General features: G+C 44.3%; 49 non-coding genes and 2 pseudogenes across 49 annotated transcripts; all 51 read left to right on the plus strand.

Moving 5' to 3' along the window:
• Window positions 1–99: 99 nt before the first annotated feature.
• Window positions 100–218, plus strand: LOC144402091 (5S ribosomal RNA). Its single transcript, XR_013464026.1, has one exon. It is a non-coding gene; the product is annotated as a 5S ribosomal RNA (ribosomal RNA).
• Window positions 219–335: 117 nt separating this feature from the next.
• Window positions 336–454, plus strand: LOC144402092 (5S ribosomal RNA). The gene has a single exon (XR_013464027.1). It is a non-coding gene; the product is annotated as a 5S ribosomal RNA (ribosomal RNA).
• A 116-nt stretch (window positions 455–570) lies between these two features.
• On the plus strand, window positions 571–689 carry LOC144402093 (5S ribosomal RNA). The gene has a single exon (XR_013464028.1). It is a non-coding gene; the product is annotated as a 5S ribosomal RNA (ribosomal RNA).
• A 117-nt stretch (window positions 690–806) lies between these two features.
• LOC144399841 (5S ribosomal RNA) lies at window positions 807–915 on the plus strand (annotated as a pseudogene).
• Window positions 916–1032: 117 nt separating this feature from the next.
• On the plus strand, window positions 1033–1151 carry LOC144402095 (5S ribosomal RNA). Its single transcript, XR_013464030.1, has one exon. It is a non-coding gene; the product is annotated as a 5S ribosomal RNA (ribosomal RNA).
• Window positions 1152–1267: 116 nt separating this feature from the next.
• LOC144402096 (5S ribosomal RNA) lies at window positions 1268–1386 on the plus strand. Its single transcript, XR_013464031.1, has one exon. It is a non-coding gene; the product is annotated as a 5S ribosomal RNA (ribosomal RNA).
• Window positions 1387–1503: 117 nt separating this feature from the next.
• Window positions 1504–1622, plus strand: LOC144402097 (5S ribosomal RNA). The gene has a single exon (XR_013464032.1). It is a non-coding gene; the product is annotated as a 5S ribosomal RNA (ribosomal RNA).
• Window positions 1623–1739: 117 nt separating this feature from the next.
• On the plus strand, window positions 1740–1858 carry LOC144402098 (5S ribosomal RNA). The gene has a single exon (XR_013464033.1). It is a non-coding gene; the product is annotated as a 5S ribosomal RNA (ribosomal RNA).
• Window positions 1859–1975: 117 nt separating this feature from the next.
• LOC144398944 (5S ribosomal RNA) lies at window positions 1976–2094 on the plus strand. Its single transcript, XR_013461091.1, has one exon. It is a non-coding gene; the product is annotated as a 5S ribosomal RNA (ribosomal RNA).
• A 116-nt stretch (window positions 2095–2210) lies between these two features.
• On the plus strand, window positions 2211–2329 carry LOC144402099 (5S ribosomal RNA). Its single transcript, XR_013464034.1, has one exon. It is a non-coding gene; the product is annotated as a 5S ribosomal RNA (ribosomal RNA).
• Window positions 2330–2446: 117 nt separating this feature from the next.
• On the plus strand, window positions 2447–2565 carry LOC144402100 (5S ribosomal RNA). Its single transcript, XR_013464035.1, has one exon. It is a non-coding gene; the product is annotated as a 5S ribosomal RNA (ribosomal RNA).
• A 117-nt stretch (window positions 2566–2682) lies between these two features.
• On the plus strand, window positions 2683–2801 carry LOC144402101 (5S ribosomal RNA). Its single transcript, XR_013464036.1, has one exon. It is a non-coding gene; the product is annotated as a 5S ribosomal RNA (ribosomal RNA).
• Window positions 2802–2917: 116 nt separating this feature from the next.
• Window positions 2918–3036, plus strand: LOC144397532 (5S ribosomal RNA). The gene has a single exon (XR_013459678.1). It is a non-coding gene; the product is annotated as a 5S ribosomal RNA (ribosomal RNA).
• A 117-nt stretch (window positions 3037–3153) lies between these two features.
• On the plus strand, window positions 3154–3272 carry LOC144402102 (5S ribosomal RNA). The gene has a single exon (XR_013464037.1). It is a non-coding gene; the product is annotated as a 5S ribosomal RNA (ribosomal RNA).
• A 116-nt stretch (window positions 3273–3388) lies between these two features.
• On the plus strand, window positions 3389–3507 carry LOC144402103 (5S ribosomal RNA). The gene has a single exon (XR_013464038.1). It is a non-coding gene; the product is annotated as a 5S ribosomal RNA (ribosomal RNA).
• Window positions 3508–3624: 117 nt separating this feature from the next.
• On the plus strand, window positions 3625–3743 carry LOC144402104 (5S ribosomal RNA). The gene has a single exon (XR_013464039.1). It is a non-coding gene; the product is annotated as a 5S ribosomal RNA (ribosomal RNA).
• Window positions 3744–3859: 116 nt separating this feature from the next.
• LOC144402106 (5S ribosomal RNA) lies at window positions 3860–3978 on the plus strand. The gene has a single exon (XR_013464041.1). It is a non-coding gene; the product is annotated as a 5S ribosomal RNA (ribosomal RNA).
• A 117-nt stretch (window positions 3979–4095) lies between these two features.
• Window positions 4096–4214, plus strand: LOC144402107 (5S ribosomal RNA). The gene has a single exon (XR_013464042.1). It is a non-coding gene; the product is annotated as a 5S ribosomal RNA (ribosomal RNA).
• Window positions 4215–4331: 117 nt separating this feature from the next.
• Window positions 4332–4450, plus strand: LOC144398802 (5S ribosomal RNA). The gene has a single exon (XR_013460949.1). It is a non-coding gene; the product is annotated as a 5S ribosomal RNA (ribosomal RNA).
• A 116-nt stretch (window positions 4451–4566) lies between these two features.
• On the plus strand, window positions 4567–4685 carry LOC144402108 (5S ribosomal RNA). Its single transcript, XR_013464043.1, has one exon. It is a non-coding gene; the product is annotated as a 5S ribosomal RNA (ribosomal RNA).
• A 117-nt stretch (window positions 4686–4802) lies between these two features.
• Window positions 4803–4921, plus strand: LOC144402109 (5S ribosomal RNA). The gene has a single exon (XR_013464044.1). It is a non-coding gene; the product is annotated as a 5S ribosomal RNA (ribosomal RNA).
• Window positions 4922–5038: 117 nt separating this feature from the next.
• Window positions 5039–5157, plus strand: LOC144402110 (5S ribosomal RNA). The gene has a single exon (XR_013464045.1). It is a non-coding gene; the product is annotated as a 5S ribosomal RNA (ribosomal RNA).
• Window positions 5158–5273: 116 nt separating this feature from the next.
• LOC144402111 (5S ribosomal RNA) lies at window positions 5274–5392 on the plus strand. Its single transcript, XR_013464046.1, has one exon. It is a non-coding gene; the product is annotated as a 5S ribosomal RNA (ribosomal RNA).
• A 117-nt stretch (window positions 5393–5509) lies between these two features.
• LOC144402112 (5S ribosomal RNA) lies at window positions 5510–5628 on the plus strand. Its single transcript, XR_013464047.1, has one exon. It is a non-coding gene; the product is annotated as a 5S ribosomal RNA (ribosomal RNA).
• A 116-nt stretch (window positions 5629–5744) lies between these two features.
• On the plus strand, window positions 5745–5863 carry LOC144402113 (5S ribosomal RNA). Its single transcript, XR_013464048.1, has one exon. It is a non-coding gene; the product is annotated as a 5S ribosomal RNA (ribosomal RNA).
• Window positions 5864–5980: 117 nt separating this feature from the next.
• LOC144402114 (5S ribosomal RNA) lies at window positions 5981–6099 on the plus strand. Its single transcript, XR_013464049.1, has one exon. It is a non-coding gene; the product is annotated as a 5S ribosomal RNA (ribosomal RNA).
• Window positions 6100–6216: 117 nt separating this feature from the next.
• Window positions 6217–6335, plus strand: LOC144402115 (5S ribosomal RNA). Its single transcript, XR_013464050.1, has one exon. It is a non-coding gene; the product is annotated as a 5S ribosomal RNA (ribosomal RNA).
• A 117-nt stretch (window positions 6336–6452) lies between these two features.
• Window positions 6453–6571, plus strand: LOC144402117 (5S ribosomal RNA). Its single transcript, XR_013464052.1, has one exon. It is a non-coding gene; the product is annotated as a 5S ribosomal RNA (ribosomal RNA).
• Window positions 6572–6687: 116 nt separating this feature from the next.
• On the plus strand, window positions 6688–6806 carry LOC144397014 (5S ribosomal RNA). The gene has a single exon (XR_013459160.1). It is a non-coding gene; the product is annotated as a 5S ribosomal RNA (ribosomal RNA).
• Window positions 6807–6922: 116 nt separating this feature from the next.
• Window positions 6923–7041, plus strand: LOC144402118 (5S ribosomal RNA). The gene has a single exon (XR_013464053.1). It is a non-coding gene; the product is annotated as a 5S ribosomal RNA (ribosomal RNA).
• Window positions 7042–7158: 117 nt separating this feature from the next.
• LOC144402119 (5S ribosomal RNA) lies at window positions 7159–7277 on the plus strand. Its single transcript, XR_013464054.1, has one exon. It is a non-coding gene; the product is annotated as a 5S ribosomal RNA (ribosomal RNA).
• A 116-nt stretch (window positions 7278–7393) lies between these two features.
• Window positions 7394–7512, plus strand: LOC144402120 (5S ribosomal RNA). Its single transcript, XR_013464055.1, has one exon. It is a non-coding gene; the product is annotated as a 5S ribosomal RNA (ribosomal RNA).
• Window positions 7513–7629: 117 nt separating this feature from the next.
• Window positions 7630–7748, plus strand: LOC144399453 (5S ribosomal RNA). Its single transcript, XR_013461599.1, has one exon. It is a non-coding gene; the product is annotated as a 5S ribosomal RNA (ribosomal RNA).
• Window positions 7749–7864: 116 nt separating this feature from the next.
• Window positions 7865–7983, plus strand: LOC144402121 (5S ribosomal RNA). Its single transcript, XR_013464056.1, has one exon. It is a non-coding gene; the product is annotated as a 5S ribosomal RNA (ribosomal RNA).
• Window positions 7984–8099: 116 nt separating this feature from the next.
• Window positions 8100–8218, plus strand: LOC144397112 (5S ribosomal RNA). The gene has a single exon (XR_013459257.1). It is a non-coding gene; the product is annotated as a 5S ribosomal RNA (ribosomal RNA).
• Window positions 8219–8334: 116 nt separating this feature from the next.
• Window positions 8335–8453, plus strand: LOC144402122 (5S ribosomal RNA). Its single transcript, XR_013464057.1, has one exon. It is a non-coding gene; the product is annotated as a 5S ribosomal RNA (ribosomal RNA).
• A 117-nt stretch (window positions 8454–8570) lies between these two features.
• LOC144402123 (5S ribosomal RNA) lies at window positions 8571–8689 on the plus strand. The gene has a single exon (XR_013464058.1). It is a non-coding gene; the product is annotated as a 5S ribosomal RNA (ribosomal RNA).
• Window positions 8690–8806: 117 nt separating this feature from the next.
• On the plus strand, window positions 8807–8925 carry LOC144402124 (5S ribosomal RNA). Its single transcript, XR_013464059.1, has one exon. It is a non-coding gene; the product is annotated as a 5S ribosomal RNA (ribosomal RNA).
• Window positions 8926–9041: 116 nt separating this feature from the next.
• LOC144397015 (5S ribosomal RNA) lies at window positions 9042–9160 on the plus strand. Its single transcript, XR_013459161.1, has one exon. It is a non-coding gene; the product is annotated as a 5S ribosomal RNA (ribosomal RNA).
• A 116-nt stretch (window positions 9161–9276) lies between these two features.
• On the plus strand, window positions 9277–9395 carry LOC144402125 (5S ribosomal RNA). The gene has a single exon (XR_013464060.1). It is a non-coding gene; the product is annotated as a 5S ribosomal RNA (ribosomal RNA).
• Window positions 9396–9512: 117 nt separating this feature from the next.
• LOC144402126 (5S ribosomal RNA) lies at window positions 9513–9631 on the plus strand. The gene has a single exon (XR_013464061.1). It is a non-coding gene; the product is annotated as a 5S ribosomal RNA (ribosomal RNA).
• A 116-nt stretch (window positions 9632–9747) lies between these two features.
• Window positions 9748–9866, plus strand: LOC144402128 (5S ribosomal RNA). The gene has a single exon (XR_013464063.1). It is a non-coding gene; the product is annotated as a 5S ribosomal RNA (ribosomal RNA).
• A 117-nt stretch (window positions 9867–9983) lies between these two features.
• Window positions 9984–10102, plus strand: LOC144402129 (5S ribosomal RNA). The gene has a single exon (XR_013464064.1). It is a non-coding gene; the product is annotated as a 5S ribosomal RNA (ribosomal RNA).
• Window positions 10103–10219: 117 nt separating this feature from the next.
• On the plus strand, window positions 10220–10338 carry LOC144398446 (5S ribosomal RNA). The gene has a single exon (XR_013460593.1). It is a non-coding gene; the product is annotated as a 5S ribosomal RNA (ribosomal RNA).
• A 117-nt stretch (window positions 10339–10455) lies between these two features.
• On the plus strand, window positions 10456–10574 carry LOC144402130 (5S ribosomal RNA). Its single transcript, XR_013464065.1, has one exon. It is a non-coding gene; the product is annotated as a 5S ribosomal RNA (ribosomal RNA).
• A 117-nt stretch (window positions 10575–10691) lies between these two features.
• Window positions 10692–10810, plus strand: LOC144399454 (5S ribosomal RNA). Its single transcript, XR_013461600.1, has one exon. It is a non-coding gene; the product is annotated as a 5S ribosomal RNA (ribosomal RNA).
• A 116-nt stretch (window positions 10811–10926) lies between these two features.
• Window positions 10927–11045, plus strand: LOC144402131 (5S ribosomal RNA). Its single transcript, XR_013464066.1, has one exon. It is a non-coding gene; the product is annotated as a 5S ribosomal RNA (ribosomal RNA).
• A 117-nt stretch (window positions 11046–11162) lies between these two features.
• Window positions 11163–11281, plus strand: LOC144402132 (5S ribosomal RNA). The gene has a single exon (XR_013464067.1). It is a non-coding gene; the product is annotated as a 5S ribosomal RNA (ribosomal RNA).
• A 116-nt stretch (window positions 11282–11397) lies between these two features.
• LOC144402134 (5S ribosomal RNA) lies at window positions 11398–11516 on the plus strand. The gene has a single exon (XR_013464069.1). It is a non-coding gene; the product is annotated as a 5S ribosomal RNA (ribosomal RNA).
• A 117-nt stretch (window positions 11517–11633) lies between these two features.
• Window positions 11634–11742, plus strand: LOC144399842 (5S ribosomal RNA; annotated as a pseudogene).
• A 117-nt stretch (window positions 11743–11859) lies between these two features.
• Window positions 11860–11978, plus strand: LOC144402135 (5S ribosomal RNA). Its single transcript, XR_013464070.1, has one exon. It is a non-coding gene; the product is annotated as a 5S ribosomal RNA (ribosomal RNA).
• The last annotated feature ends 65 nt before the right edge of the window (window positions 11979–12043 follow it).

Raw genomic sequence — 12043 nt, forward strand, 5'->3', positions numbered from 1 at the left:
GAAGAAATTGAGAAGGCATTAGAAAGTGAATCCTTTTTCATTATCAAAACTCAAAAACCTTTGACACATTTTAAAATATTAGGAAGAGGACATACAGTTGCTTACGGCCATACCTCTCTGGCTCCGCCTGATCTCGTCTGATCTCAGAAGCTAAGCAGAGTAGGGCCTGGTTAGTACTTGGATGGAAGACCGCCTGGGAATCCCAGGTGCCGTAAGCTTTTTCATTTCTCTCTCTGGAAGAAATTGAGAAGGCATTAGAAAGTGAATCCTTTTTCATTATCAAAACTCCAAAACCTTTGACACATTTTAAAATATTAGGAAGAGGACATACAGTTGCTTACGGCCATACCTCTCTGGCTCCGCCTGATCTCGTCTGATCTCAGAAGCTAAGCAGAGTAGGGCCTGGTTAGTACTTGGATGGAAGACCGCCTGGGAATCCCAGGTGCCGTAAGCTTTTTCATTTCTATCTGTAAAAGACACAGAGAAGGCCTTAGAAAGTGACTCCATTTCATTGTCAAAACTACAAAACCTTTGACACATTTTAAAATATTAGGAAGAGGACATACAGTTGCTTACGGCCATACCTCTCTGGCTCCGCCTGATCTCGTCTGATCTCAGAAGCTAAGCAGAGTAGGGCCTGGTTAGTACTTGGATGGAAGACCGCCTGGGAATCCCAGGTGCCGTAAGCTTTTTCATTTCTCTCTCTGGAAGAAATTGAGAAGGCATTAGAAAGTGAATCCTTTTTCATTATCAAAACTCCAAAACCTTTGACACATTTTAAAAGATTAGGAAGAGGACATACAGTTGCTTACGGCCATACCTCTCTGGCTCCGCCTGATCTCAGAAGCTAAGCAGAGTAGGGCCTGGTTAGTACTTGGATGGAAGACCGCCTGGGAATCCCAGGTGCCGTAAGCTTTTTCATTTCTCTCTCTGGAAGAAATCGAGAAGGCATTAGAAAGTGACTCCTTTTTCATTATCAAAACTCCAAAACCTTTGACACATTTTAAAAGATTAGGAAGAGGACATACAGTTGCTTACGGCCATACCTCTCTGGCTCCGCCTGATCTCGTCTGATCTCAGAAGCTAAGCAGAGTAGGGCCTGGTTAGTACTTGGATGGAAGACCGCCTGGGAATCCCAGGTGCCGTAAGCTTTTTCATTTCTATCTGTAAAAGACACAGAGAAGGCCTTAGAAAGTGACTCCATTTCATTGTCAAAACTACAAAACCTTTGACACGTTTTAAAAGATTAGGAAGAGGACATACAGTTGCTTACGGCCATACCTCTCTGGCTCCGCCTGATCTCGTCTGATCTCAGAAGCTAAGCAGAGTAGGGCCTGGTTAGTACTTGGATGGAAGACCGCCTGGGAATCCCAGGTGCCGTAAGCTTTTTCATTTCTCTCTCTGGAAGAAATTGAGAAGGCATTAGAAAGTGAATCCTTTTTCATTATCAAAACTCCAAAACCTTTGACACATTTTAAAAGATTAGAAAGAGGACATACAGTTGCTTACGGCCATACCTCTCTGGCTCCGCCTGATCTCGTCTGATCTCAGAAGCTAAGCAGAGTAGGGCCTGGTTAGTACTTGGATGGAAGACCGCCTGGGAATCCCAGGTGCCGTAAGCTTTTTCATTTCTCTCTCTGGAAGAAATCGAGAAGGCATTAGAAAGTGACTCCTTTTTCATTTTTAAAACTCCAAAACCTTTGACACATTTTAAAAGATTAGGAAGAGGACATACAGTTGCTTACGGCCATACCTCTCTGGCTCCGCCTGATCTCGTCTGATCTCAGAAGCTAAGCAGAGTAGGGCCTGGTTAGTACTTGGATGGAAGACCGCCTGGGAATCCCAGGTGCCGTAAGCTTTTTCATTTCTCTCTCTGGAAGAAATCGAGAAGGCATTAGAAAGTGACTCCTTTTTCATTATCAAAACTCCAAAACCTTTGACACATTTTAAAAGATTAGGAAGAGGACATACAGTTGCTTACGGCCATACCTCTCTGGCTCCGCCTGATCTCGTCTGATCTCAGAAGCTAAGCAGAGTAGGGCCTGGTTAGTACTTGGATGGAAGACCGCCTGGGAATCCCAGGTGGCGTAAGCTTTTTCAATTCTATTTGTAAAAGACACAGAGAAGGCCTTAGAAAGTGACTCCATTTAATTGTCAAAACTACAAAACCTTTGACACATTTTAAAAGATTAGGTAGAGGACATGCAGTTGCTTACGGCCATACCTCTCTGGCTCCGCCTGATCTCGTCTGATCTCAGAAGCTAAGCAGAGTAGGGCCTGGTTAGTACTTGGATGGAAGACCGCCTGGGAATCCCAGGTGCCGTAAGCTTTTTCATTTCTCTCTCTGGAAGAAATTGAGAAGGCATTAGAAAGTGAATCCTTTTTCATTATCAAAACTCCAAAACCTTTGACACATTTTAAAATATTAGGAAGAGGACATACAGTTGCTTACGGCCATACCTCTCTGGCTCCGCCTGATCTCGTCTGATCTCAGAAGCTAAGCAGAGTAGGGCCTGGTTAGTACTTGGATGGAAGACCGCCTGGGAATCCCAGGTGCCGTAAGCTTTTTCATTTCTCTCTCTGGAAGAAATCGAGAAGGCATTAGAAAGTGACTCCTTTTTCATTATCAAAACTCCAAAACCTTTGACACATTTTAAAAGATTAGGAAGAGGACATACAGTTGCTTACGGCCATACCTCTCTGGCTCCGCCTGATCTCGTCTGATCTCAGAAGCTAAGCAGAGTAGGGCCTGGTTAGTACTTGGATGGAAGACCGCCTGGGAATCCCAGGTGCCGTAAGCTTTTTCAATTCTATCTGTAAAAGACACAGAGAAGGCCTTAGAAAGTGACTCCATTTAATTGTCAAAACTACAAAACCTTTGACACATTTTAAAAGATTAGGTAGAGGACATACAGTTGCTTACGGCCATACCTCTCTGGCTCCGCCTGATCTCGTCTGATCTCAGAAGCTAAGCAGAGTAGGGCCTGGTTTGTACTTGGATGGAAGACCGCCTGGGAATCCCAGGTGCCGTAAGCTTTTTCATTTCTCTCTCTGGAAGAAATTGAGAAGGCATTAGAAAGTGAATCCTTTTTCATTATCAAAACTCCAAAACCTTTGACACATTTTAAAATATTAGGAAGAGGACATACAGTTGCTTACGGCCATACCTCTCTGGCTCCGCCTGATCTCGTCTGATCTCAGAAGCTAAGCAGAGTAGGGCCTGGTTAGTACTTGGATGGAAGACCGCCTGGGAATCCCAGGTGCCGTAAGCTTTTTCATTTCTATCTGTAAAAGACACAGAGAAGGCCTTAGAAAGTGACTCCATTTCATTGTCAAAACTACAAAACCTTTGACACATTTTAAAATATTAGGAAGAGGACATACAGTTGCTTACGGCCATACCTCTCTGGCTCCGCCTGATCTCGTCTGATCTCAGAAGCTAAGCAGAGTAGGGCCTGGTTAGTACTTGGATGGAAGACCGCCTGGGAATCCCAGGTGCCGTAAGCTTTTTCATTTCTCTCTCTGGAAGAAATTGAGAAGGCATTAGAAAGTGAATCCTTTTTCATTATCAAAACTCCAAAACCTTTGACACATTTTAAAATATTAGGAAGAGGACATACAGTTGCTTACGGCCATACCTCTCTGGCTCCGCCTGATCTCGTCTGATCTCAGAAGCTAAGCAGAGTAGGGCCTGGTTAGTACTTGGATGGAAGACCGCCTGGGAATCCCAGGTGCCGTAAGCTTTTTCATTTCTATCTGTAAAAGACACAGAGAAGGCCTTAGAAAGTGACTCCATTTCATTGTCAAAACTACAAAACCTTTGACACATTTTAAAATATTAGGAAGAGGACATACAGTTGCTTACGGCCATACCTCTCTGGCTCCGCCTGATCTCGTCTGATCTCAGAAGCTAAGCAGAGTAGGGCCTGGTTAGTACTTGGATGGAAGACCGCCTGGGAATCCCAGGTGCCGTAAGCTTTTTCATTTCTCTCTCTGGAAGAAATTGAGAAGGCATTAGAAAGTGAATCCTTTTTCATTATCAAAACTCCAAAACCTTTGACACATTTTAAAAGATTAGGAAGAGGACATACAGTTGCTTACGGCCATACCTCTCTGGCTCCGCCTGATCTCGTCTGATCTCAGAAGCTAAGCAGAGTAGGGCCTGGTTAGTACTTGGATGGAAGACCGCCTGGGAATCCCAGGTGCCGTAAGCTTTTTCATTTCTCTCTCTGGAAGAAATCGAGAAGGCATTAGAAAGTGACTCCTTTTTCATTATCAAAACTCCAAAACCTTTGACACATTTTAAAAGATTAGGAAGAGGACATACAGTTGCTTACGGCCATACCTCTCTGGCTCCGCCTGATCTCGGCTGATCTCAGAAGCTAAGCAGAGTAGGGCCTGGTTAGTACTTGGATGGAAGACCGCCTGGGAATCCCAGGTGCCGTAAGCTTTTTCAATTCTATTTGTAAAAGACACAGAGAAGGCCTTAGAAAGTGACTCCATTTAATTGTCAAAACTACAAAACCTTTGACACATTTTAAAAGATTAGGTAGAGGACATGCAGTTGCTTACGGCCATACCTCTCTGGCTCCGCCTGATCTCGTCTGATCTCAGAAGCTAAGCAGAGTAGGGCCTGGTTAGTACTTGGATGGAAGACCGCCTGGGAATCCCAGGTGCCGTAAGCTTTTTCATTTCTCTCTCTGGAAGAAATTGAGAAGGCATTAGAAAGTGAATCCTTTTTCATTATCAAAACTCCAAAACCTTTGACACATTTTAAAATATTAGGAAGAGGACATACAGTTGCTTACGGCCATACCTCTCTGGCTCCGCCTGATCTCGTCTGATCTCAGAAGCTAAGCAGAGTAGGGCCTGGTTAGTACTTGGATGGAAGACCGCCTGGGAATCCCAGGTGCCGTAAGCTTTTTCATTTCTCTCTCTGGAAGAAATCGAGAAGGCATTAGAAAGTGACTCCTTTTTCATTATCAAAACTCCAAAACCTTTGACACATTTTAAAAGATTAGGAAGAGGACATACAGTTGCTTACGGCCATACCTCTCTGGCTCCGCCTGATCTCGTCTGATCTCAGAAGCTAAGCAGAGTAGGGCCTGGTTAGTACTTGGATGGAAGACCGCCTGGGAATCCCAGGTGCCGTAAGCTTTTTCATTTCTATCTGTAAAAGACACAGAGAAGGCCTTAGAAAGTGACTCCATTTCATTGTCAAAACTACAAAACCTTTGACACATTTTAAAATATTAGGAAGAGGACATACAGTTGCTTACGGCCATACCTCTCTGGCTCCGCCTGATCTCGTCTGATCTCAGAAGCTAAGCAGAGTAGGGCCTGGTTAGTACTTGGATGGAAGACCGCCTGGGAATCCCAGGTGCCGTAAGCTTTTTCATTTCTCTCTCTGGAAGAAATTGAGAAGGCATTAGAAAGTGAATCCTTTTTCATTATCAAAACTCCAAAACCTTTGACACATTTTAAAATATTAGGAAGAGGACATACAGTTGCTTACGGCCATACCTCTCTGGCTCCGCCTGATCTCGTCTGATCTCAGAAGCTAAGCAGAGTAGGGCCTGGTTAGTACTTGGATGGAAGACCGCCTGGGAATCCCAGGTGCCGTAAGCTTTTTCATTTCTATCTGTAAAAGACACAGAGAAGGCCTTAGAAAGTGACTCCATTTCATTGTCAAAACTACAAAACCTTTGACACATTTTAAAATATTAGGAAGAGGACATACAGTTGCTTACGGCCATACCTCTCTGGCTCCGCCTGATCTCGTCTGATCTCAGAAGCTAAGCAGAGTAGGGCCTGGTTAGTACTTGGATGGAAGACCGCCTGGGAATCCCAGGTGCCGTAAGCTTTTTCATTTCTCTCTCTGGAAGAAATTGAGAAGGCATTAGAAAGTGACTCCTTTTTCATTATCAAAACTACAAAACCTTTGACACATTTTAAAAGATTAGGAAGAGGACATACAGTTGCTTACGGCCATACCTCTCTGGCTCCGCCTGATCTCGTCTGATCTCAGAAGCTAAGCAGAGTAGGGCCTGGTTAGTACTTGGATGGAAGACCGCCTGGGAATCCCAGGTGCCGTAAGCTTTTTCATTTCTCTCTCTGGAAGAAATCGAGAAGGCATTAGAAAGTGACTCCTTTTTCATTATCAAAACTCCAAAACCTTTGACACATTTTAAAAGATTAGGAAGAGGACATACAGTTGCTTACGGCCATACCTCTCTGGCTCCGCCTGATCTCGTCTGATCTCAGAAGCTAAGCAGAGTAGGGCCTGGTTAGTACTTGGATGGAAGACCGCCTGGGAATCCCAGGTGCCGTAAGCTTTTTCATTTCTCTCTCTGGAAGAAATCGAGAAGGCATTAGAAAGTGACTCCTTTTTCATTATCAAAACTCCAAAACCTTTGACACATTTTAAAAGATTAGGAAGAGGACATACAGTTGCTTACGGCCATACCTCTCTGGCTCCGCCTGATCTCGTCTGATCTCAGAAGCTAAGCAGAGTAGGGCCTGGTTAGTACTTGGATGGAAGACCGCCTGGGAATCCCAGGTGCCGTAAGCTTTTTCAATTCTATCTGTAAAAGACACAGAGAAGGCCTTAGAAAGTGACTCCATTTAATTGTCAAAACTACAAAACCTTTGACACATTTTAAAAGATTAGGTAGAGGACATACAGTTGCTTACGGCCATACCTCTCTGCCTCCGCCTGATCTCGTCTGATCTCAGAAGCTAAGCAGAGTAGGGCCTGGTTAGTACTTGGATGGAAGACCGCCTGGGAATCCCAGGTGCCGTAAGCTTTTTCAATTCTATCTGTAAAAGACACAGAGAAGGCCTTAGAAAGTGACTCCATTTAATTGTCAAAACTACAAAACCTTTGACACATTTTAAAAGATTAGGTAGAGGACATACAGTTGCTTACGGCCATACCTCTCTGGCTCCGCCTGATCTCGTCTGATCTCAGAAGCTAAGCAGAGTAGGGCCTGGTTAGTACTTGGATGGAAGACCGCCTGGGAATCCCAGGTGCCGTAAGCTTTTTCATTTCTCTCTCAGGAAGAAATTGAGAAGGCATTAGAAAGTGAATCCTTTTTCATTATCAAAACTCCAAAACCTTTGACACATTTTAAAAGATTAGGAAGAGGACATACAGTTGCTTACGGCCATACCTCTCTGGCTCCGCCTGATCTCGTCTGATCTCAGAAGCTAAGCAGAGTAGGGCCTGGTTAGTACTTGGATGGAAGACCGCCTGGGAATCCCAGGTGCCGTAAGCTTTTTCATTTCTATCTGTAAAAGACACAGAGAAGGCCTTAGAAAGTGACTCCATTTCATTGTCAAAACTACAAAACCTTTGACACATTTTAAAAGATTAGGTAGAGGACATACAGTTGCTTACGGCCATACCTCTCTGGCTCCGCCTGATCTCGTCTGATCTCAGAAGCTAAGCAGAGTAGGGCCTGGTTAGTACTTGGATGGAAGACCGCCTGGGAATCCCAGGTGCCGTAAGCTTTTTCATTTCTCTCTCTGGAAGAAATCGAGAAGGCATTAGAAAGTGACTCCTTTTTCATTATCAAAACTCCAAAACCTTTGACACATTTTAAAAGATTAGGAAGAGGACATACAGTTGCTTACGGCCATACCTCTCTTGCTCCGCCTGATCTCGTCTGATCTCAGAAGCTAAGCAGAGTAGGGCCTGGTTAGTACTTGGATGAAAGACCGCCTGGGAATCCCAGGTGCCGTAAGCTTTTTCATTTCTATCTGTAAAAGACACAGAGAAGGCCTTAGAAAGTGACTCCATTTCATTGTCAAAACTACAAAACCTTTGACACGTTTTAAAAGATTAGGAAGAGGACATACAGTTGCTTACGGCCATACCTCTCTGGCTCCGCCTGATCTCGTCTGATCTCAGAAGCTAAGCAGAGTAGGGCCTGGTTAGTACTTGGATGGAAGACCGCCTGGGAATCCCAGGTGCCGTAAGCTTTTTCATTTCTATCTGTAAAAGACACAGAGAAGGCCTTAGAAAGTGACTCCATTTCATTGTCAAAACTCCAAAACCTTTGACACATTTTAAAATATTAGGAAGAGGACATACAGTTGCTTACGGCCATACCTCTCTGGCTCCGCCTGATCTCGTCTGATCTCAGAAGCTAAGCAGAGTAGGGCCTGGTTAGTACTTGGATGGAAGACCGCCTGGGAATCCCAGGTGCCGTAAGTTTTTTCATTTCTATCTGTAAAAGACACAGAGAAGGCCTTAGAAAGTGACTCCATTTCATTGTCAAAACTACAAAACCTTTGACACATTTTAAAATATTAGGAAGAGGACATACAGTTGCTTACGGCCATACCTCTCTGGCTCCGCCTGATCTCGTCTGATCTCAGAAGCTAAGCAGAGTAGGGCCTGGTTAGTACTTGGATGGAAGACCGCCTGGGAATCCCAGGTGCCGTAAGCTTTTTCATTTCTCTCTCTGGAAGAAATTGAGAAGGCATTAGAAAGTGAATCCTTTTTCATTATCAAAACTCCAAAACCTTTGACACATTTTAAAAGATTAGGAAGAGGACATACAGTTGCTTACGGCCATACCTCTCTGGCTCCGCCTGATCTCGTCTGATCTCAGAAGCTAAGCAGAGTAGGGCCTGGTTAGTACTTGGATGGAAGACCGCCTGGGAATCCCAGGTGCCGTAAGCTTTTTCATTTCTCTCTCTGGAAGAAATCGAGAAGGCATTAGAAAGTGACTCCTTTTTCATTATCAAAACTCCAAAACCTTTGACACATTTTAAAAGATTAGGAAGAGGACATACAGTTGCTTACGGCCATACCTCTCTGGCTCCGCCTGATCTCGTCTGATCTCAGAAGCTAAGCAGAGTAGGGCCTGGTTAGTACTTGGATGGAAGACCGCCTGGGAATCCCAGGTGCCGTAAGCTTTTTCAATTCTATCTGTAAAAGACACAGAGAAGGCCTTAGAAAGTGACCCCATTTAATTGTCAAAACTACAAAACCTTTGACACATTTTAAAAGATTAGGTAGAGGACATACAGTTGCTTACGGCCATACCTCTCTGCCTCCGCCTGATCTCGTCTGATCTCAGAAGCTAAGCAGAGTAGGGCCTGGTTAGTACTTGGATGGAAGACCGCCTGGGAATCCCAGGTGCCGTAAGCTTTTTCAATTCTATCTGTAAAAGACACAGAGAAGGCCTTAGAAAGTGACTCCATTTAATTGTCAAAACTACAAAACCTTTGACACATTTTAAAAGATTAGGTAGAGGACATACAGTTGCTTACGGCCATACCTCTCTGGCTCCGCCTGATCTCGTCTGATCTCAGAAGCTAAGCAGAGTAGGGCCTGGTTAGTACTTGGATGGAAGACCGCCTGGGAATCCCAGGTGCCGTAAGCTTTTTCATTTCTCTCTCAGGAAGAAATTGAGAAGGCATTAGAAAGTGAATCCTTTTTCATTATCAAAACTCCAAAACCTTTGACACATTTTAAAAGATTAGGAAGAGGACATACAGTTGCTTACGGCCATACCTCTCTGGCTCCGCCTGATCTCGTCTGATCTCAGAAGCTAAGCAGAGTAGGGCCTGGTTAGTACTTGGATGGAAGACCGCCTGGGAATCCCAGGTGCCGTAAGCTTTTTCATTTCTATCTGTAAAAGACACAGAGAAGGCCTTAGAAAGTGACTCCATTTCATTGTCAAAACTACAAAACCTTTGACACATTTTAAAAGATTAGGTAGAGGACATACAGTTGCTTACGGCCATACCTCTCTGGCTCCGCCTGATCTCGTCTGATCTCAGAAGCTAAGCAGAGTAGGGCCTGGTTAGTACTTGGATGGAAGACCGCCTGGGAATCCCAGGTGCCGTAAGCTTTTTCATTTCTCTCTCTGGAAGAAATTGAGAAGGCATTAGAAAGTGAATCCTTTTTCATTATCAAAACTCCAAAACCTTTGACACATTTTAAAATATTAGGAAGAGGACATACAGTTGCTTACGGCCATACCTCTCTGGCTCCGCCTGATCTCGTCTGATCTCAGAAGCTAAGCAGAGTAGGGCCTGGTTAGTACTTGGATGGAAGACCGCCTGGGAATCCCAGGTGCCGTAAGCTTTTTCATTTCTCTCTCTGGAAGAAATCGAGAAGGCATTAGAAAGTGACTCCTTTTTCATTATCAAAACTCCAAAACCTTTGACACATTTTAAAAGATTAGGAAGAGGACATACAGTTGCTTACGGCCATACCTCTCTGGCTCCGCCTGATCTCGTCTGATCTCAGAAGCTAAGCCGAGTAGGGCCTGGTTAGTACTTGGATGGAAGACCGCCTGGGAATCCCAGGTGCCGTAAGCTTTTTCATTTCTCTCTCTGGAAGAAATCGAGAAGGCATTAGAAAGTGACTCCTTTTTCATTATCAAAACTCCAAAACCTTTGACACATTTTAAAAGATTAGGAAGAGGACATACAGTTGCTTACGGCCATACCTCTCTGGCTCCGCCTGATCTCGTCTGATCTCAGAAGCTAAGCAGAGTAGGGCCTGGTTAGTACTTGGATGGAAGACCGCCTGGGAATCCCAGGTGCCGTAAGCTTTTTCATTTCTCTCTCTGGAAGAAATTGAGAAGGCATTAGAAAGTGACTCCTTTTTCATTATCAAAACTCCAAAACCTTTGACACATTTTAAAAGATTAGGAAGAGGACATACAGTTGCTTACGGCCATACCTCTCTTGCTCCGCCTGATCTCGTCTGATCTCAGAAGCTAAGCAGAGTAGGGCCTGGTTAGTACTTGGATGAAAGACCGCCTGGGAATCCCAGGTGCCGTAAGCTTTTTCATTTCTATCTGTAAAAGACACAGAGAAGGCCTTAGAAAGTGACTCCATTTCATTGTCAAAACTACAAAACCTTTGACACGTTTTAAAAGATTAGGAAGAGGACATACAGTTGCTTACGGCCATACCTCTCTGGCTCCGCCTGATCTCGTCTGATCTCAGAAGCTAAGCAGAGTAGGGCCTGGTTAGTACTTGGATGGAAGACCGCCTGGGAATCCCAGGTGCCGTAAGCTTTTTCATTTCTCTCTCTGGAAGAAATTGAGAAGGCATTAGAAAGTGAATCCTTTTTCATTATCAAAACTCCAAAACCTTTGACACATTTTAAAATATTAGGAAGAGGACATACAGTTGCTTACGGCCATACCTCTCTGGCTCCGCCTGATCTCGTCTGATCTCAGAAGCTAAGCAGAGTAGGGCCTGGTTAGTACTTGGATGGAAGACCGCCTGGGAATCCCAGGTGCCGTAAGCTTTTTCATTTCTATCTGTAAAAGACACAGAGAAGGCCTTAGAAAGTGACTCCATTTCATTGTCAAAACTACAAAACCTTTGACACATTTTAAAATATTAGGAAGAGGACATACAGTTGCTTACGGCCATACCTCTCTGGCTCCGCCTGATCTCGTCTGATCTCAGAAGCTAAGCAGAGTAGGGCCTGGTTAGTACTTGGATGGAAGACCGCCTGGGAATCCCAGGTGCCGTAAGCTTTTTCATTTCTCTCTCTGGAAGAAATTGAGAAGGCATTAGAAAGTGAATCCTTTTTCATTATCAAAACTCCAAAACCTTTGACACATTTTAAAAGATTAGGAAGAGGACATACAGTTGCTTACGGCCATACCTCTCTGGCTCCGCCTGATCTCAGAAGCTAAGCAGAGTAGGGCCTGGTTAGTACTTGGATGGAAGACCGCCTGGGAATCCCAGGTGCCGTAAGCTTTTTCATTTCTCTCTCTGGAAGAAATCGAGAAGGCATTAGAAAGTGACTCCTTTTTCATTATCAAAACTCCAAAACCTTTGACACATTTTAAAAGATTAGGAAGAGGACATACAGTTGCTTACGGCCATACCTCTCTGGCTCCGCCTGATCTCGTCTGATCTCAGAAGCTAAGCAGAGTAGGGCCTGGTTAGTACTTGGATGGAAGACCGCCTGGGAATCCCAGGTGCCGTAAGCTTTTTCATTTCTATCTGTAAAAGACACAGAGAAGGCCTTAGAAAGTGACTCCATTTCATTGTCAAA

Source organism: Gasterosteus aculeatus, chromosome 2, assembly GCF_964276395.1.
Source record: "Gasterosteus aculeatus chromosome 2, fGasAcu3.hap1.1, whole genome shotgun sequence".
NCBI classification, from domain to species: Eukaryota; Metazoa; Chordata; class Actinopteri; order Perciformes; family Gasterosteidae; genus Gasterosteus; species Gasterosteus aculeatus.